General features: G+C 40.0%; 1 pseudogene; it reads left to right on the top strand.

Annotated features, from left to right (window-relative positions):
- Positions 1-3323: 3323 nt before the first annotated feature.
- Positions 3324-9146, top strand: LOC116262178 (phospholipase D zeta 1-like; annotated as a pseudogene).
- The last annotated feature ends 8383 nt before the right edge of the window (positions 9147-17529 follow it).

The following is a 17529-nucleotide window of genomic DNA, read 5'->3' as shown; positions in this document are numbered from 1 at the left end:
ACCAACTAATCAAACAAATGCGTACCTGGGCAACACGGCTTCACAGATAGGCTTTAACTCACATCCATAATGGGGTTTGCCATGGCTCTGATACCAAAACTGTCACACCCCGACCTTTTAACCCTCAAACCTTTTTTTTTTTTTCTAAACATAAAGCATGGAGGAGTGACTACCCAACAATTCAAAAAGACGATGAGCCAAGCAATTCAAAACAATGGGGCGGACTTTCATTTATATAACCATTTTGTTTCATACAAATTCACATATATGTACATGACCAAAATGCCCCAAAATCATAACATTGATGCCTGAAAAAAAGAGGACATCAATAAAACCAAAACATGACGCGCCGACACTACAAACGACAATCCCAAAACCTCCCCAATAGGACGTGAGTGAAGCCATCTACTCAACCTGTTGCCCCGGGTCCGCCAAAACTTGAAAAAGAAAACAACTAAAGGCTCAGCCTTCGCAGTATAGCAACAAGCCAGGAAAATGCCAAACCCTCTCAAGTAAGGCTCAAATAAAAGAACAAATATCAACCCATCTATCGTCATATCGAGTCAGAGTACAACACGTAAAAGCCACTTGATGGTCACACTAACACAACTTCGGTCACATGCGAAACATGCTTAAACATAACACTTGCGTTCATATCAATCACATATACGTCAGTCACATGCATTCTATCAAACACATTACATTTTCATTAACTTTAGTGCATTAACAGTTTTTGTGGGTGCAACACAGGCACGTGCACACCGCGGGCGGCCTACAGCCGAGAGACAATCCCCGTGGTGGCCCATAACAGTATGGATCCATTTCACCCGCTGCAGCGGTAGAGCACTCATCCCTGGATGTGTGAAGTTCAAGATGAGATACTCAGCCTTCCCTAGGACACCCAGGTTGGGAAGGCGGGAACCCAACGCTCCAAACACAACACACAACAGAACCCTAGGGCCTTGCACCGCCTGCGCTCTGACAGGCGAGACCAGTGGCAAACAAGGGGGACGTCTCCCAACCACATAGCCACATCCCACTGGCCTCACATCTCTTAGTTATTCATTCTTATCATTATAGTTACACATTCACAAGATGACTGGCTAGCACATGAGGCTAGTACACTTCACGAGTGCACCCACACCTCCGATTACCTCCACATGAGGTCTATACATACAGTAACAGTCCTTGCTAGCCGTCATACCATACGGGTACAACTACCCTCCAAAACATCCATTCGCATCATTGCCCTTGGCAATGGATATGCAACAACATACATATTCATATCAATCATCACATCAATCCTCACATCAATTACGTCAATTACCTCTTTGAAAAACTTAGCCAATCCACAGAGAGTAGTCTCAATCTGCGGTTGGCTCGTAGCTGTCCTATGCAATTATCATTCTATGATTCTTTCTAATGCACAATTGGGGTCGAGGAGACACTCAACTCGATACTCCGCCTCATCTGTCCTAAACAGATATCAATTCTAGCATGCACATGTCAATGCGTAACAATTTCAAAACGAATGACTAATAATCTTTTTAACTCATTCATATCATGTAAGCAACATACATATACTCATTCACAAAACAGTCAATCAATTAACATCACAATTCTAGGATCCCTTGATCCTAGGAGCACCCAATCACACATTTGCCCCAGACATGAATTTGCCTGGAAAGTTGCCATACCTATGGCGCGCTCACCAAATTCTTCAAAATGCCTCAAGCTTCGAACTCAAGGTCGATGGGATGTGCCCGGTGCACCTGCAAACATAAACAAGAATAAGGTTTCTACTAGATACCTACACCATTCAAACAAAAACAAACAGATACAAAAATAAAATCCTTGAGGCACGTGTCGTCGCCTCAAGAGGGTGTCGACAGGTAGTGTCGACTAACAAGCTCTCCAATAGGCCTCCTCCTTTACGTCTTGACGTTGCCTCGAAAAAAATCAAAGCCTTCAACCATCAATCAATCCATCACTAATTCCTTCCTCAATAACGTTCTTTAAGCAAGACATCAACCCCAAGTCACATCCCAATACGTATATTCCCTAATTAACTTCATGATACACCCATTCACCGAAGTCTGCGCTACACTCCCTAAGACGGTTCCAAAACTTCCCCACAACCTCACAATCTCTACCATGTTTCCTTAAAGCTTCGAAAATTAATCCATCATGCTTAAACGATCATTAAATACATGAATCACTACTTCCCAACGAAAATCCTAAGTTTCTCTCAAAAACAAAATCACTAACATGCGTCCCAAAATCATCAATTCTAAGCTCTAGCATGCTCGAACAATAATTATACATGCTTTAGAAGATAATATTCATTTCTTTGAGCTTGATTAGGTATCGCTCACCCCATAACAAGCGTCCAAACTGCTACGACCCTGCTATCAACCACTTAACACGTCCGATCAAGTGCCAATGCTCGAGATTGCTTGCTGCCGCTGCTCACTACACGCCCTACTAGCTGGTGAGAGGGGAAAAACGTCCCTAAACCGCAATCCAACCCCAAAACGCCATGGAAAGAGTCAACACACGTCCAATAAAGTTCAACACAAAATCTGTTGCTAGGAGAGACCCACGGTAGTAGTGGGAAAAGCTGAATTGAACAAGAGAAAAGGGACGCTGACAGAGAGGAGAGACAGAGAGAGGAGGGGTTCGGTCAAGGGGGAAAACGGCAGTGGGGTGAGAAAAGAGAGAAAGAGCAGGTGGGGGAATGCGGGTGAGTGAGAAGAGGGATCGGGTGGGAGAGAGCTAGCAGAAAGGGCAAAGAGGGTGGCGAGGGGGAGGAAGAGAGGACGTGCGGCAGAGAGGGCAGGAGCAAGAGAGAGGTAGAGAGGGGTAAATCGCACAAAAGAGAGGGAGAGGGCAGGAGCAAGAGAGAGGTAGAGAGGGGTAAATCGCACAAAAGAGAGGGAGAGTGTTTACCCAAGGCGTCGCCGCCACCGCCACCTCCGTCGCCGCCGCCGTCGCCGCCGCCGTCGCCGTTCCAGCCACCACCACACCGACCGCCACTCTCCTCCCTCTGCGTTGCCACGGGAGACCACTAGGAGACGACGAAGAAGGAAGGGCCTCGCATCGGGCCCTTACGCGAGTGGGGGTCGGGTTCGGGTCTGGACCCTAACTCGACCCGACCCGTCGAACCAACGAGCGTTACAGTTACGCACATGGATGTATATTTATACGTGTTTTTGAATATGATATAAACTTGTGCATCTGAAGCTACCTAACCTTTTGTGTTGCATTTGCACTAACTGATGACTTGCTTTTTACATGTTTGGGCAGTTCTAAAACCATGTTTTATGGCTTTTCTGGAAGATCCTTTTGAGGATAAACTTTTGGATATAGTTGTTTTTTATGTACTTCCACCTTCTGATGGCAATGGTGGGACTAGGTTTCTCTTGCAAAAGATACAAAGGAGAAAAATCCTCTGCGTTGTGGGTTCACTGTGAGTATCCTTGCAATTTCTGCTACTTATTCAGAAAACCGACTTGAATTTGTGAGTGTTTATGGAGAGAAGAGTGGTCCAAGTTGTATTAACATCTTAATATTTATGACTCTTTCACCTGCCTCTACCTACAAGTTTCTCCCCAATGCTACTTGACAAGGCGACTGGCTAAAGTTTTGTGGTTTCTGAACATTTAGAGAAAGATAAGTGGAAGTATGAAAAATACAAATACATAACTTGATTTTAGGAACAAATTGAAAATGCTATGTTAAATGCATCCTAAATATATCTGTGGACAACTGGAATTGATCTGTGAAATATCATAGGCTTTAGGTTGAAAAACCTTTCTTCCTTGTCACCGAGAGGGTGCTGATATGTTTAGCTGGAAACTTTGCCTGCTTAACCTTGCACTACAAGTTTGTTTACTTTGTGCTACAGCTCCTCTACCAGGAAACCATCCAAATGTTCATACGGATCTTGGAGTTTTAATATGTTTTGTTTTGGCAATTATTTCTAAAAAGAAGCCATAGTTTTAACATCTCAATGTACTAAACAATTTTGCAGTATCCTGAACACACCATTGGGCTCCTTCAAGCCCTTTCAAATAGTTATCTTCCTTCAACACGGGTTACTATTTAGAGTGTTTTCAGGGATGGAGAACACTTATCGTTTTCATTGATACTCTTACTCTAAAATAATAGGTCAAATTGTTTATAGAAAGAGAACATTTGTCTAGTACAAGAATATTTTGCTGATGTTTCAATTTCTCAAAAGTTGTCTTGCAGGACCAGGACGTTAAAGTTGAGGACCAGTAATAAGGCCAAAGTCCATGACTGGGTCGTTTCAGTAAATGATGTCTCTGTGCGTCCACCTGAAGGCTGGTGTTATCGTCATAGATTTGGTGCTTTTGCTCCTTTAACGGCTTTTAATGAAGATGGTAGTCAAGCTCAATGGTTTATTGATGGGAAAGCATCATTTGAAGCATCAATAGAAGGTGCAAAATCAGAGGTATGTAAATTGTATGAGATTTGGTTTGGTCTTTCCAGATGTGAACTTATTTGTTGCTGATTAGCCCGAAAGGTATGTGCAGATTTTCATAACTGGTTTGTGGCTATGCCCAGAACTGTACTTACGCCACCCTTTTAGTGTTCATGACTCATCTCGACTTGATGTTTTGCTGGAAGAAAAAGCTAAGCAGGGGGTTCAGATATCTAAACCCAGTTCCTGTTGATTCTATGATAGAAACATGGACACAGAAGTCCAGTTTGCTTTAGTAATGCTCCCTTAGTTTATCAGGAGAATTGGCTTAATGATTTTGTCTTATCATTTGCTAAAAATCACCTTTTCTCCATCACAAACTGTAGATTCTACTTATCTGCTGGAAACTAAATCGTATGTTTCTTTGGTTTCTGGAAATTCAGCAATATTAATCCACTATCTGGATAATCATGAAAAAGTATGCCAAGTCATTTGTATGAAATGGAGCATAGAGATCCCAGTACTTTATGCAAAAAATTGCATCTTATTTAAATCTAACTGCATAGAGCATGGGGCAAAAACATGCTGAATTTATTTGTATTATACAGATCTATATACTTCTATAGAAGGAAGTTCCACTTGCATTGAAGATCAACAGTGTATATAGTAAGTAGCGACTTTTTAGTATTCATGAGAATGTGAAAGTTCTGCGTTATCCTGATCATTTATCAACTGGCATTTATCTCTGGTACCAACTGTATCTTTTAATGCTCTTTCTTTCCTTTTTCAACTATGTGATTTTATTACTTCCACTTGGTTTTTGCAATTGACTTCTATATAGCACACTTAGATTACCTTTCATGTCTTACAGGTCTCATCATGAAAAGATTGTCATTGTGGACTATCAAATTTGCTATTTAGGGGGTTTAGACTTGTGTTTTGGTCGTTATGACAACCCTAAACAGGAAGTTAATGATTTCCCTGCTCTGATATGGCCTAGCAAAGACTATTACAATCCTGATCATTTGTCAACTGGCATTTATCTCTGGTACTAACTATATCTTTTAATGCTCTTTCTTTCCTTTTCCAACTATGTGATTCTACTACTTCCACTTGGTTTTTGCAATTGACTTCTGTATAGCACACTTAGATTACCTTTCATGTCTTACAGGTCTCATCATGAAAAGTTTGTCATTGTGGACTATCAAATTTGCTATTTAGGGGGTTTAGACTTGTTTTTTGGTCGTTATGACAACCCTAAACATGAAGTTAATGATTTCCCTGCTCTGATATGGCCTGGCAAAGTCTATTACAATCCACGGTAAATACATCTCACTTTTTGAAATAACTCTCACTTATATATTTCAATTAGCAATGTTCTGTCCTTCTAGATGTCTTTTTAGTTGTTTCTGATGAATTACAGAGAGTCCGAGCCAAACTCTTGGGAAGATACAACGAAGGATGAATTGGACCATGAAAAATATCCTTGAATGCCATGGCATGATACCCATTGTGCTCCCTCTACTCATTCCACATCACATGGGTAAACATAGTGCCATAGATCTTAAGCCCAAGCAGGATGAGAATTGTAGACTTAAACAGCAATTTTCTGCTGCCTCCAGGACATCATTGCAAGATGTCCCACTGCTATTACCTAAAGGCTGATGGAAAGGACCTTGCTATTGGAGACACAAAAGGAATGAACTAAGAATAAGTCCTGATGTCATTGACCAGAGAATGGTATCCAGCTGGAGCCATGCCTTTTCTTATAGGAAGTCGAAGGTTGATCATGGTCCAGATATGCAGATGGAAGGGTTTGTTAATGATCATGGTACCAAACATATTCAAGGAAAGCCGTTTGTAGACACATCTAAACAGCAAAATGATGAGTGGTGGGATACCTAGGAGAGGCTCACATTTGACACTCCCACAAATGAAGCTACACAAGTTGGACCCTGCTGCTTCTGTCGCTGTCAGGTAAATTTTGCCTTAACCTATCTGTTATATGAATTTTGTTGTTTTTTAAAATTCCCTAGCATGGTGCACATTTTTACTCCATAATTCTTTCAACTGATGCTATTGGAATTGCAAAGAGCAAATTTTTGTTCTGGATTGAAACAAAGGTCTTGCTGAGTCTTTTGCTAATCAACATTCAATCTTAAAGTTTTCTTTTATATCATGACACATTTAGCATGCATATCCCTTCTTGAGGGCTGAAATAATATGGCACCATGAGTGTTATATATAAACCTTTCTAAGGTGTCTTCTGCTACTTCTCCAAGTCTAAATTTGTTGACCAACTATGCTTCCTATTTGTGGAGCCATCATCACTTCAAACTTGAGCTGGAGTTATTTGGTTCTGGATCTGGATCTGACATTAGGCAGTGGTACTTAATCCTAGTAATCTGGCTTGCCTAAGGGAGGCCTGATCTGGATGTGGACTTGGATAGAATAAAAAACTAGTTTCAGTAAATTTTATGTATTTTACATGTAAAACTTCTGGATCTTAATTGCACTTTGGGTGACATTCGTGTCCCTTGCATAAATTTCTGTATTGCACCTAGAACCTTGTAAATGGGAACCTGTATATTCTACTCAATTACCTAAAACCCTATCATTGGACCCTAAATTTGGCTAAGTGAATTTGCCTCCATAATACTTAACCTTAGTACTTCTGGACCTGACATCGTAGGGTCATTTTTCATGTTGGAACAAAACCTGACCCATTGACAAGCCTCTCAAGTCTAACACTCCCTCTCACAGCAATGTCTGGATCTTTTTATTGAATAGCTCATTAGTGATCTCTGATATTCTTGTATATATGTACAACTTGGATGAGTTCTTTCACTTATTCTGATAATCTTTGTCCCAGATTACGAGTAGTCTATGCCAGTGGGCACTGGAAAAATTCAAGCTGCAGAAATTAAGGCATAAGAATGGCACATTTACCTTAACTTTTTCTGGTGCTAGGTTGTCAGGAGTGTTGGGCAATGGTCTGTAGGAACAACTCAAACCGAGGAAAGCATTCACAATGCATATTGCGCAATTATTGAGAAATCTGAACACTTCATATACATTGAGGTAACTGTCTTATCAATACCTGATTAGGAAAGAAACTATTGATATATATGCAATCCCTCCTTGGCACTAGAACTGTTTCTTGTCTTTCCTCTAGCAATGTTCTATGATGAGTACAGCTTAACGTTGTAGTAGCTTTGCAAGTTATGTATCATCTGTCAGCTTAATGACCAAAGTCAAGTAAACTTGTTGTTGGTATGGTAATGTTTGTGTGGAAAGTATTATTAGGATCATTTGAAAGAGCAATTCTTTTCGAAGACTTATGCGGTAATAATTTTAAATAAGAAATGACATTTTTCGTAGTGCCTAAAGTTTTTTAGACTATGTTATTAATGTGAATGTCAACCACAACCAAATTGTAGATAACTTGATTGATCCTCAATCCCTATAACCCCTTGAAATTGGCCCAATTAAGTTTGTTGTTGGATTCAATCAGCTCACTTCAACCTGCTTCTGTTAATAAGTGACCTTTTGATATAGCCAATAGGGAAGATGAAATTTCTTATGGATCGTAGCTAAATTGACCTAACAAGCTTCCGAAAGAATGTGTGACTGGTGGTTTACGGCCAACAATTGCTAGTAGCCCATTAGACTTCTGGAGTTCTTTATTATGTCTTTTAAATATCCAGTTGAGAAGTGGTTAATCAATAATCATATTGATTAATCATGAATGACTAATGCTTGCAGCACATCATGAAAAGGATTTTAATCCGCAAATGCAATTGAATTATTAGTTCCATTAATGTTTCTAGAAGGACAAATTAATAACCTTATTTGAAAAAATAGTTGATGAGGCATAAGAAATTTGACTAAATTGAGTTATTGACAGGAGTTGTGTTTTGTACTCCGAAATTTTCATGTTTTTCATTGCTAAGATGTGGCTGGATGAATGAAATTATGAAGTGCCAATAGCAAAAAGTTATTGCCAGCTAGTTGGACCCTCTGGATATGTGATTGGTCTATACTGAAAAACTTACATGATATCATTGGTCCTAAAACTGATAATTATATTTCATTTTATGGCCTTAGATCTTATGGAAGGTTAGGCGATCATGGCCCTCTTGCCACTAGTCAGGTGAAAGTTGAAGCCTCTCGACGTTGCATCTCGTCTCACCCTTTTTTGGTTAAGTTCAATTGTGCATCTTTGGGACGATTGTCAAGAGTTACAATGGTCCATCTTTTTTCACTTGATTTATTTTCGTCAATATCTTATGCATCATACCGTCATGATTAGCTGATGTTGCAATGAAATTTCCACTGTCAGGTCTATGTCCATAGCAAGCTTATGATTATTGATGATCGTGCTATGCTGGTTGGATCTGCTAATATAAATGACAGAAGTTTGCTCGGCTGCTGAGATTCCGAGGTATGCACATAACAACGCATCTGATTTTACAAGGAAAGACCCATGGTTCAGATTGAGGAGCCAATGAGAGTCGGATGTCCTGCCTTATGGCTAATGGTTGAAACATTAAGAACCCTTTCTCTGCCGCTGGCACATCAGGGAGCCTTGCTTTTGCCTTATCATGTTTTACTGGCGGAGCTTTTTGCCATTATCTCTATTTTTTAAGCCTATAACTTCCATTCCGAGATTAAATGTGATTACTATTATTATATTTGAGACTAAGCCTATAGTTCTGGAATATAAACTTCAGCCCGGTGATCTAATATTGCATTTAAACCCTGAAAAGAAATTGGCTCAATAAATTACCATTGGACAACCAAAAACATACAAATGAGGAAAAGGAAAAACAGCTGAGGTTAGGATACTGCCTCAAGCACAGACTGAGGAGCCGAATTGAGCTCATCCAATAGAACCCAAGATCCACTCTTTATAGCCTGTGGTTACAAGTAGCATGAAATAGAAATATAAACCTAAAAGAATTTTCAGACGCAAGAAAAATTACTCTCAAAATAATTGCAAAACAAACATTGATCAGAAAATTCAACCTGGAGCAGTATCCCATCAGACCAAGCAAATTGAATTCCTGTTTCACCATCAACAGGTAGATCTGATCCCAATAAATCCATAATATCCATCTGAAATAGGAACAAAGAGATTATTTTTCTTACCCATTTTTTTCAGGTCAGAAGGGAAACACACTTTCCTTCATTGGACCACATATGGGTCAAGATGTCAGCTGAGAAAGACGAACTGCACAGCATCACCTCAGACCCACATGACAGTTCAGATTTTCTCACTAATATTTGTTTAGTTTATTCCAGTAGCAAGTAGCTGATGAAGATTTTTCAATGGTAAGCATCTTCTCATCGTTTCAATCAGAAATGACAAGGCATTAACGTATCCAAATTCCAAACTAACATCAAGCTATAACTGGCTTACTTCTTCAGACAGGTTTATTCTGACAATATTATGCCCCGACAAGTTAGCAAGAGCAACCACTAAGCTGGTCTTCCCCACACCTGGACTTCCTTCAAGTAACACTACAAGCAAGAAAAACATAAAGAAAGTCAGATTGCAATTTTATAATATGAAGTGGAAGAACAAAGACTCTGAAAACAAAGATATATGTAAAGTGGAATGGACAAAAATATTTGTATAGTGAGAACTGAAACTAAGATGTCAGGACACTTCATTCGACAAAAAATGACGCAACATCATGATAAACCATTCATTTCCATATCAGGCATCTTCCATCTGAAATGGCTGCCTATTCAGATAGAACAACATTAACCAATTGCACGATAACCATCATGCACTCCAAACATGATAGAAAAGCACATGCTAAAATTACCTCGCTTTGGAAGCTGCATTGCCCGCAGAACACTTAAGGCATTTCTAGCAGTAGTTGGTGCCAACAGTTGAAAAACTTCACCTTTGAAGTTCTTGTCACCCAAAATGAAATAAATGTGCCCAATTAATCAAAATTACTAACTTGCAGGAATTCACAGGCCGCAACCATCACCACTTCCCAAATGAACAAAGTACAAATTATTTTGACGTGTAAATCATTAGTATTACTATCCAAAGTTCTACTAGAAAAAGAAAAAGTCCCAACATCAGCAGAAAAATGGTCCATTTGTTCCTCCTTGATTCTCAGAGACGAACTCTTTAGTTCAACTAAAGATTTCATTTTCCAAATTCAAGATCACTTGCCATCCAAATAAGTTACCACATGGCCGGGAATCGAGAGATGATTCTTGTGCAAGAAGATGTATGCAGTATGACACGTGGAACTTATCTTAAACTCTGCCACGTGCCAGAATTATTTCATGCACCACAAAAGATGTGTGTGCCCTAAGCTATACAAAATAGGATAATCAGAAACCAATACGAATGTAGTTGCATTCCATATGAAGGTGTACCCATGCGCCTTCCAAATTTTCCTACATTGTAATCATATGGAGTAATGCTTTTCAAGTGTCTATGATTAGGATTTTTGTCATTTTCTTTTCATTACATCCTTATGTTCAAACCCACACGTCTAGCAGAGAAAAAAAAGATTCTACGGCCTCCTCGCTGAGAGTCCACAGCAATGATAGAACCTAACCTGCCTATTGTAGTAAGATGGCTCTTTATTCCACAAGACCTGGACAATTACCTTTACTCCATCGAACTGGGAGTTTATGTGTCCCTTGCTCATCCCTGGTTAGGCCAATCCTTCCTTCTCTTCCTCCCTTGTTAAGATTAGGCCAGCACCTGGCCACCAAGATGATACCTAGTAGTTTCAGTACAAGTATTAAAAGACGTATGGACGCAAAGATGTTAGTCACACAACAAACGTCATTTTAGATAGACCAGTTCAACCAATTAGTGACCTGGACAGTTCAAATGAGCACAGGTTTGGAGACAAAGAGCAAATGCAGGCATCAGCCTGATACTATTTAATGATTAGTGTGAAATATGTATGCCAGCACACACAAACAGCCATGCCCCTCACACATTGGAACCTATACCGGGTCTGACTAATGTGCAACAACATATATTCAGCATTATGTGAGCCAGACAGGAAACTTTATTTGGACAATATGAAAATCTTGAATATGGTTTCCTACACATAGGTTGGTCAAGTGAAGCAGTGATCAACTAGCTTTTGGTTCACATAATTCAAAAAGCAAGGCAGAACTAACCAACAGACCTCATATGGAATCCTAATGAACCAGAATTAAGAAGGTCCAGGATAGAGGTTCTAGCATCCCACCTCAACCAACACATCTTGAGATGAAGAAAAAAAAAAGATTTATAGAACTTAAAACTTCAAAATTAATATTTATTTTGCTTGGCTCACCTAAGAAATGCAGTTTAGCCCGCCATGCACCTGACAAAGCCACCCAGGTGCAACTAGGGCAAGTTTTGGTTGTACACATTTGGTCCCAAAAGGCTATATTTTGGAACTCAGACCCCAAAAGGGTACACTTGTGTCTGATATGGCATGTGAAACATCATGCAATCCAAACCTATTTCTTTGTTTATCCTTGACAGATAAATAAGTGTCCAAGTATTCACCAACCTGCAAGACTACTACTTTACCTACCCATTAACAATCACCCAATAGCTGACACTGGACCACTAATACTATGAAAAAAAATTGATGAAGATGTAAAGCACATCACCCCAAGATGAACAAAAGACCATAATTAGGGAGAAATATAGATAAATTGGTACCTCTCACAATGTAGAAAGGATCAATTCCAAACAGATGAGGTGATTTAGCCTCATTCCTGACTGTCACATTTTCTGCAACACCATTGTTACCCCATCCATAGCTTCCAATTTCAGCAACTTCGGTGTCCAGAGGACTGGAGGTATAAACCTGATATGTGAAATTTTATAGCATAATTCATACAAGACAAGCATAATGTAGAACATAAAACATAATTTTCAAGGCACGAGAACAACCTCAAGCTCGTTCACAAGAAAAGCCAGACAACTCTGTCTCACTTGTTGCGCTATGGATTTTGAAATTCCTGTTCCTGAAAGTGCCAAAGGAAGAAAATCAAAGATTGTAAGGAGGCCCGAGTGAAAATCAAACACAGAACAAGCAATAGAATATCCGAAAGATAAGAGTGAAGACAATAAGCTGAAGAGTAACCACCAAAAAATGTATGTCAACCTGGGTAACTAGTCCCTTAGTTGGCAACCAGCTGAATGGTTCATATGACCATCTAATTAGATGAGCTTCACTGATTAGTCAAATGACTAGGTCCATTAGCAGCCTTTTGGTCATAGCTAGATCTATAGTTCTCTCTCTCCCCCCCCCCCTTCCCCTTCCCCTTTCCCAACCCCCTTAGACTCCGCCCTGCCTTTTATATGTAACATAGGAACACAAATATATATTTGAACTCCAACTGATTACCCCCTGACTGACCTGTGTCTGATTTCCGATTTTGACTTCTAGCTTCCAAAGTCAGTATGAGCATGGAAGATCCACAAATTCTTATGAAGAAAAAAATTCCAATAACAAAAAAGGAATCAAAGCGGGTGATCACAAGAATATGAGATCAACAGAAATTTCAACAAATTTACAAGACAACAGAAAAACACCAAGAAGCATAACAAATAATAACTTGCACCTTTTAATTAGATCTCAAGTCTAAAGCACATCAATCAAGAACCACAATTCACAATCAGATATAAGCTGCTTCAGATAAGAACACAAATCACAAGCTCCAAGCATACATGAAATAGATAGCAGTTCAACAGCATGCATTGGACACACAACATGCCTAAAACAAGCATTTGAAGCAGGCAAAGCAAAAAAGTAATCCAAAAATATAGTTTCGTGGAAGTACCTAAGGAGAGTTCATCAGTAAGAGCACAAAGCAAATCATATTATTCCCAGCAACTAAGCAGATATAAGTCAGAGAGTTTTGACTTTGTTGGCATTGGACCCCTAAAGTGCCTAAAGCACATGTTAAGAAAAGTAAACAATTTATTTGAACATAGTTTCATGGAAATACCTAAGGTGAGCCCATCAAGCAACACAAGGAATGCACCATGAATGAAAGCATAGATGGATCCAAGATCTTGCTCAGCTACATTGACAAAATCGATCCAAGACAAGAGATCTCTCATGGTCAGAACCCTTCCAATTTGCAGTTCATGAAACCACTATTCAGACAACCACCATAAAAAAAAAAGTTATTAATCCAAAACAATATGAGAGAGAGAGAGAGAGATGAAAAATGATCCAAGCCCAAAACTAGAGAATAATTACTTGAAAAGATTGCTAAAATGAAATATTGTAATATCATCGTGAGATTTCTCTGAGATTTTTCAAAAGAAAATCATTTTCAGTATATTTGAAGCTCTTTTGGGATTTATTTTTACATTTTAATAACAGTTTCCAAGTTTGATGGTTTTGTAAAAAAAACTTAGTAGAAAACTTATCATCTTAAACTTTTTAGGTTTCCTTTGACATTGTAGCAACTATTTTAAATCCTATCAATGATTTTGTAAAAAAAAAAAAGTAGAAAACTCATAATTTTGTAATTTCACTTTTATATTTTATATTTTTCATTTTCTTAGAATTTGTTGAAGTGCTTTTGGATGGGTCCTGTGTCCGGGTCCGGACCCGGTCCAGGTTGTGTTTCTGTTGGGCTCTACTTATGCCCTTGTAATCCCTAATTTTCTGTGTGAATGAAAATCTAATAGAGAGAGAGTCTGGCTGCTAGTGGACACCAAACCTCCTCACCCGTGGTTTTTTCTCTCAAGTTGAGGGTTTTTTCCACGTTACATCACTGTTCTATCATTTTTTCATTTCAACATGGTATCACAGCCGACAAGCCTCTGGGATTTTTGTTGATCGAGCACTGTGGCTGTCTTCTTCCGAACGACTATCGTGGTTCCACTCACCGACGATAGTTCGTTGTTTTTTGTTGTTGCCATCGCCTGAAGTGCCTTTACATTGTTGCTGTTGCCCCTGCACAACTGCTCTTTTTTTGTCGTGTGCATTCGTCTTCTTGTTGCTTTGTTGAACCTTGATTATGGCAGAATCAACTTCTTCTACTGTCAATACAGACCAAGCTGATGTCGGGTGTAACACTCATTTTGTTTTTGGGCAGGTCGGGTCGGGATCCAGACCCAGACCCACAACTTACCCGCGTAACAGGCCGACGAGGGCTGTTCTCCCTCGTCCTCCTCTCGCTCTCCCCCTTCGTTGCCTCTCTTGTTACTAGGGAGCTCCACATGAAGAAGAAGCAGGCGGTCAAGAGTGACAGCGGCAACATGCGGGCAAGTGGAGGAAGGGCGGCGGCGGTGCTGATCTGGTAAGCCCTCCCAACCTCTCTCTGCCTCTTCTTCTTCTCTTTCTCCTCCTCCCTCTCTCGTTGCTTTCTGTCGACTCCCATTCTGTCCCTCGCTCTTCTCTGTCATCTCCCTCTCTAATCCGAGCTTCCTCCCGACAGCTCTCATGTTCCCTCACTCACCCTCACGCTTTCCTCTCCCTTCTCACGCACTCTCACCCTCACTGCCCTTTTCCCTTTTGTCCGACCCCTCTCTCTCAGTCTCTCCTCTCTGTCAGCGCCCTCTCTCACTTGTTTTCAGCCTCCCACACAACTACCGTGGGCTTCTTCTAACGACAGACCCCTCTCTTAAACCACCTTTCCGTTGATTTTGACTTTTAGTGGCTGTTGGATTGGATTTGCAACTAGGGGGCGCATCTTTCCCCTCATACCAGTGACTAGAATGCGTTGGTGGTGGCGGCGTTGAAGGATTTTGGCTGCTTGAGGATCACTTGAACTCGTGAGGTGGCTGCCGGGAGCATTGCAGCAACTTAGACTCTAAATTTGGGGTGAGCAAGGCCTAATCGAGCTTAGATTGTTGAATGTTATCTATTAGAGCATGTATAATTATTATTTTGGGGGGAAGTTTATGAATAGTTTGAGAAGAACAAGAACCCACGTGTATATCTATTTATTTAGTATGATGTGTTGATTTTCGAAGCAATAGAAAAGCATGGTAGAGATTGTGATGTTGTGGAGAAGATTTAGAATCGTCTTAGTGAGCATGTGGCGCATGCTATTGTTAGTGTGCATATTTCTATGTTAGTTGGAGAAGAATACATAAGTTGGATGTAACTATTGGGTTGGCGCCGTGACTAAAGAAAGCAAATGAAAAATGTGTTAGTGATGGATTGATCTCAACTTTGAGTTTTGACGTTTGGTGGCAACATCAAAAAGTTGGGAAGTGGCCTATTGGAGGGCCTTGAGGGTCGACACTACCCGTCGACACCCCCCATTGAGGCGATGACATGCCTCAATGATTGTATTTTCAGATTTGTACATATTTTGGAAAGCGATCTGAATAGAGAACTTATCGTTTGACTGTGTTTGCAGGTACACCAGACATGTCAAGTATACCTTGAGCAACATGATTTGTAGTTTTGAAGTGTTTTGTGGACGTGCGACAGGTATAGCAGCATTCCAGGCAAATCCCTGCCTCGGGCCAATTTGTGAATGTGTGTTCCAGGATCGTTGGATCCTCAGATTGTTATGTGATTGAATGATTGTAATGTAATTGAATGAATGTATGCATAAGATTGAATGTATGTGATTAGTTTTGTTTTTGTTAAATGACTACGTAATTGCATGTGCATGCTAGAATTGATAATTGTTTAGGATAGATGAGGTGGGGTATCGAGTCGAGTATTTCCTCGACCCCAATTATGCATTAGAAAACATCCTAGAATGATAATTGCCTAGGACATATACGAGCCAATCACAAATCGAGACTACTCTTCGTGGTTTGGCTAAGTTTTGAAAGATGTGACTGATGTGTGTTGTAGAAATAATAAACACACAAGAAACGAAGATCGAACACAGTTGTAACGTGGAAAACCCTCAATTAGAAGGAAAAAACCATGGGTGAGGAGGTCTGGTGCCCACTAGCCTCCAGACTCTCTCTCTCTTAGAAAACTTCATTAACTACAAGATTAGGGTTTACAATAGTATAAGTATGTCCAACCCAGGACACACTGGATTGGGTCCAGACCCGGTCCCATACATCAAGATTCATCAACACTCCCCTTCAAGTTGGGCATACATATCAAACATGCCCAACTTGGATACATTTCTCTCAAATGGAGTTACATGTAAAGCTTTAGTTAGAATATCAGTAGTTTGGTCTTCAGACTTCATGTATGACAATGTTAACTCTCTGGCATCAATTCTTTCTCTAATGAAGTGACGGTCAATCTCAACATGCTTTGTTCGATCATGAAGCACTGAATTGTTAGCCAAGTTAATCGCAGACTTATTGTCACAATACATCCTCATAGGTCCTTCAATCTTTATCCCAATATCAGTCAACAAGATCTTTAGCCACAACAACTCTGATACTCCAGTAGCAACTGCCCTATATTCAGCCTCTGCACTTGAGTGAGAACAAACATCTTGTCTCTTGCTTCTCCAAACAACTATATTTTCTCCCAAGTAGACATAGTACCATGAAGTAGATCTTCTGGTGTCAACACAGCCTGCCCAGTCTGCATCAGAATACCCTTCAATTTCAATAGACCTTTGTCTCACATATAGAAGTCCCTTGCCAGGATTCTTCTTCAAGTAACATAGGATTCTATCTACAGCCTTCAAGTGTACATCCGTAGATGCATACATAAACTGGCTCATCACATTTACAACAAAGGTGATATCTAGTATAGCCAAAGTGAGGTATATCAATCTACCAACTAGACGTTGATATCTCCCTTTAGCTTCTTCACACAAAAGTTCTCTATCTACCGAGTTTGTGCCCAACATCCAGAGGAGTAGAAGCTAATATGCATCCCAGTTATCCTGTCTCCTTTAGTAGATCCAAAGTATACTTCCTTTGATTAAGCACAAGAGTCGTACCTAATCTGACAATTTCAATACCAAGGAAATACTTTAGTTTGCCAAGGTCCTTGAGATCAAATTCAGCGGATAGTAAACCCTTTATTCTTGCTATCTCTTTTTCATCATCACCTGTAACAATCATATCATCAACATAAACCAACAGTAGAGTAACTTTACCCTCCATCCTCTTTACAAATAGGATATGATCTCCA

Source organism: Nymphaea colorata, chromosome 10 (assembly GCF_008831285.2).
Source record: "Nymphaea colorata isolate Beijing-Zhang1983 chromosome 10, ASM883128v2, whole genome shotgun sequence".
NCBI classification, from domain to species: domain Eukaryota; kingdom Viridiplantae; phylum Streptophyta; class Magnoliopsida; order Nymphaeales; family Nymphaeaceae; genus Nymphaea; species Nymphaea colorata.
The sequence above is the reverse complement of the archived record's forward strand: the minus strand, read 5'-3'. Positions and strand labels throughout refer to the sequence as shown.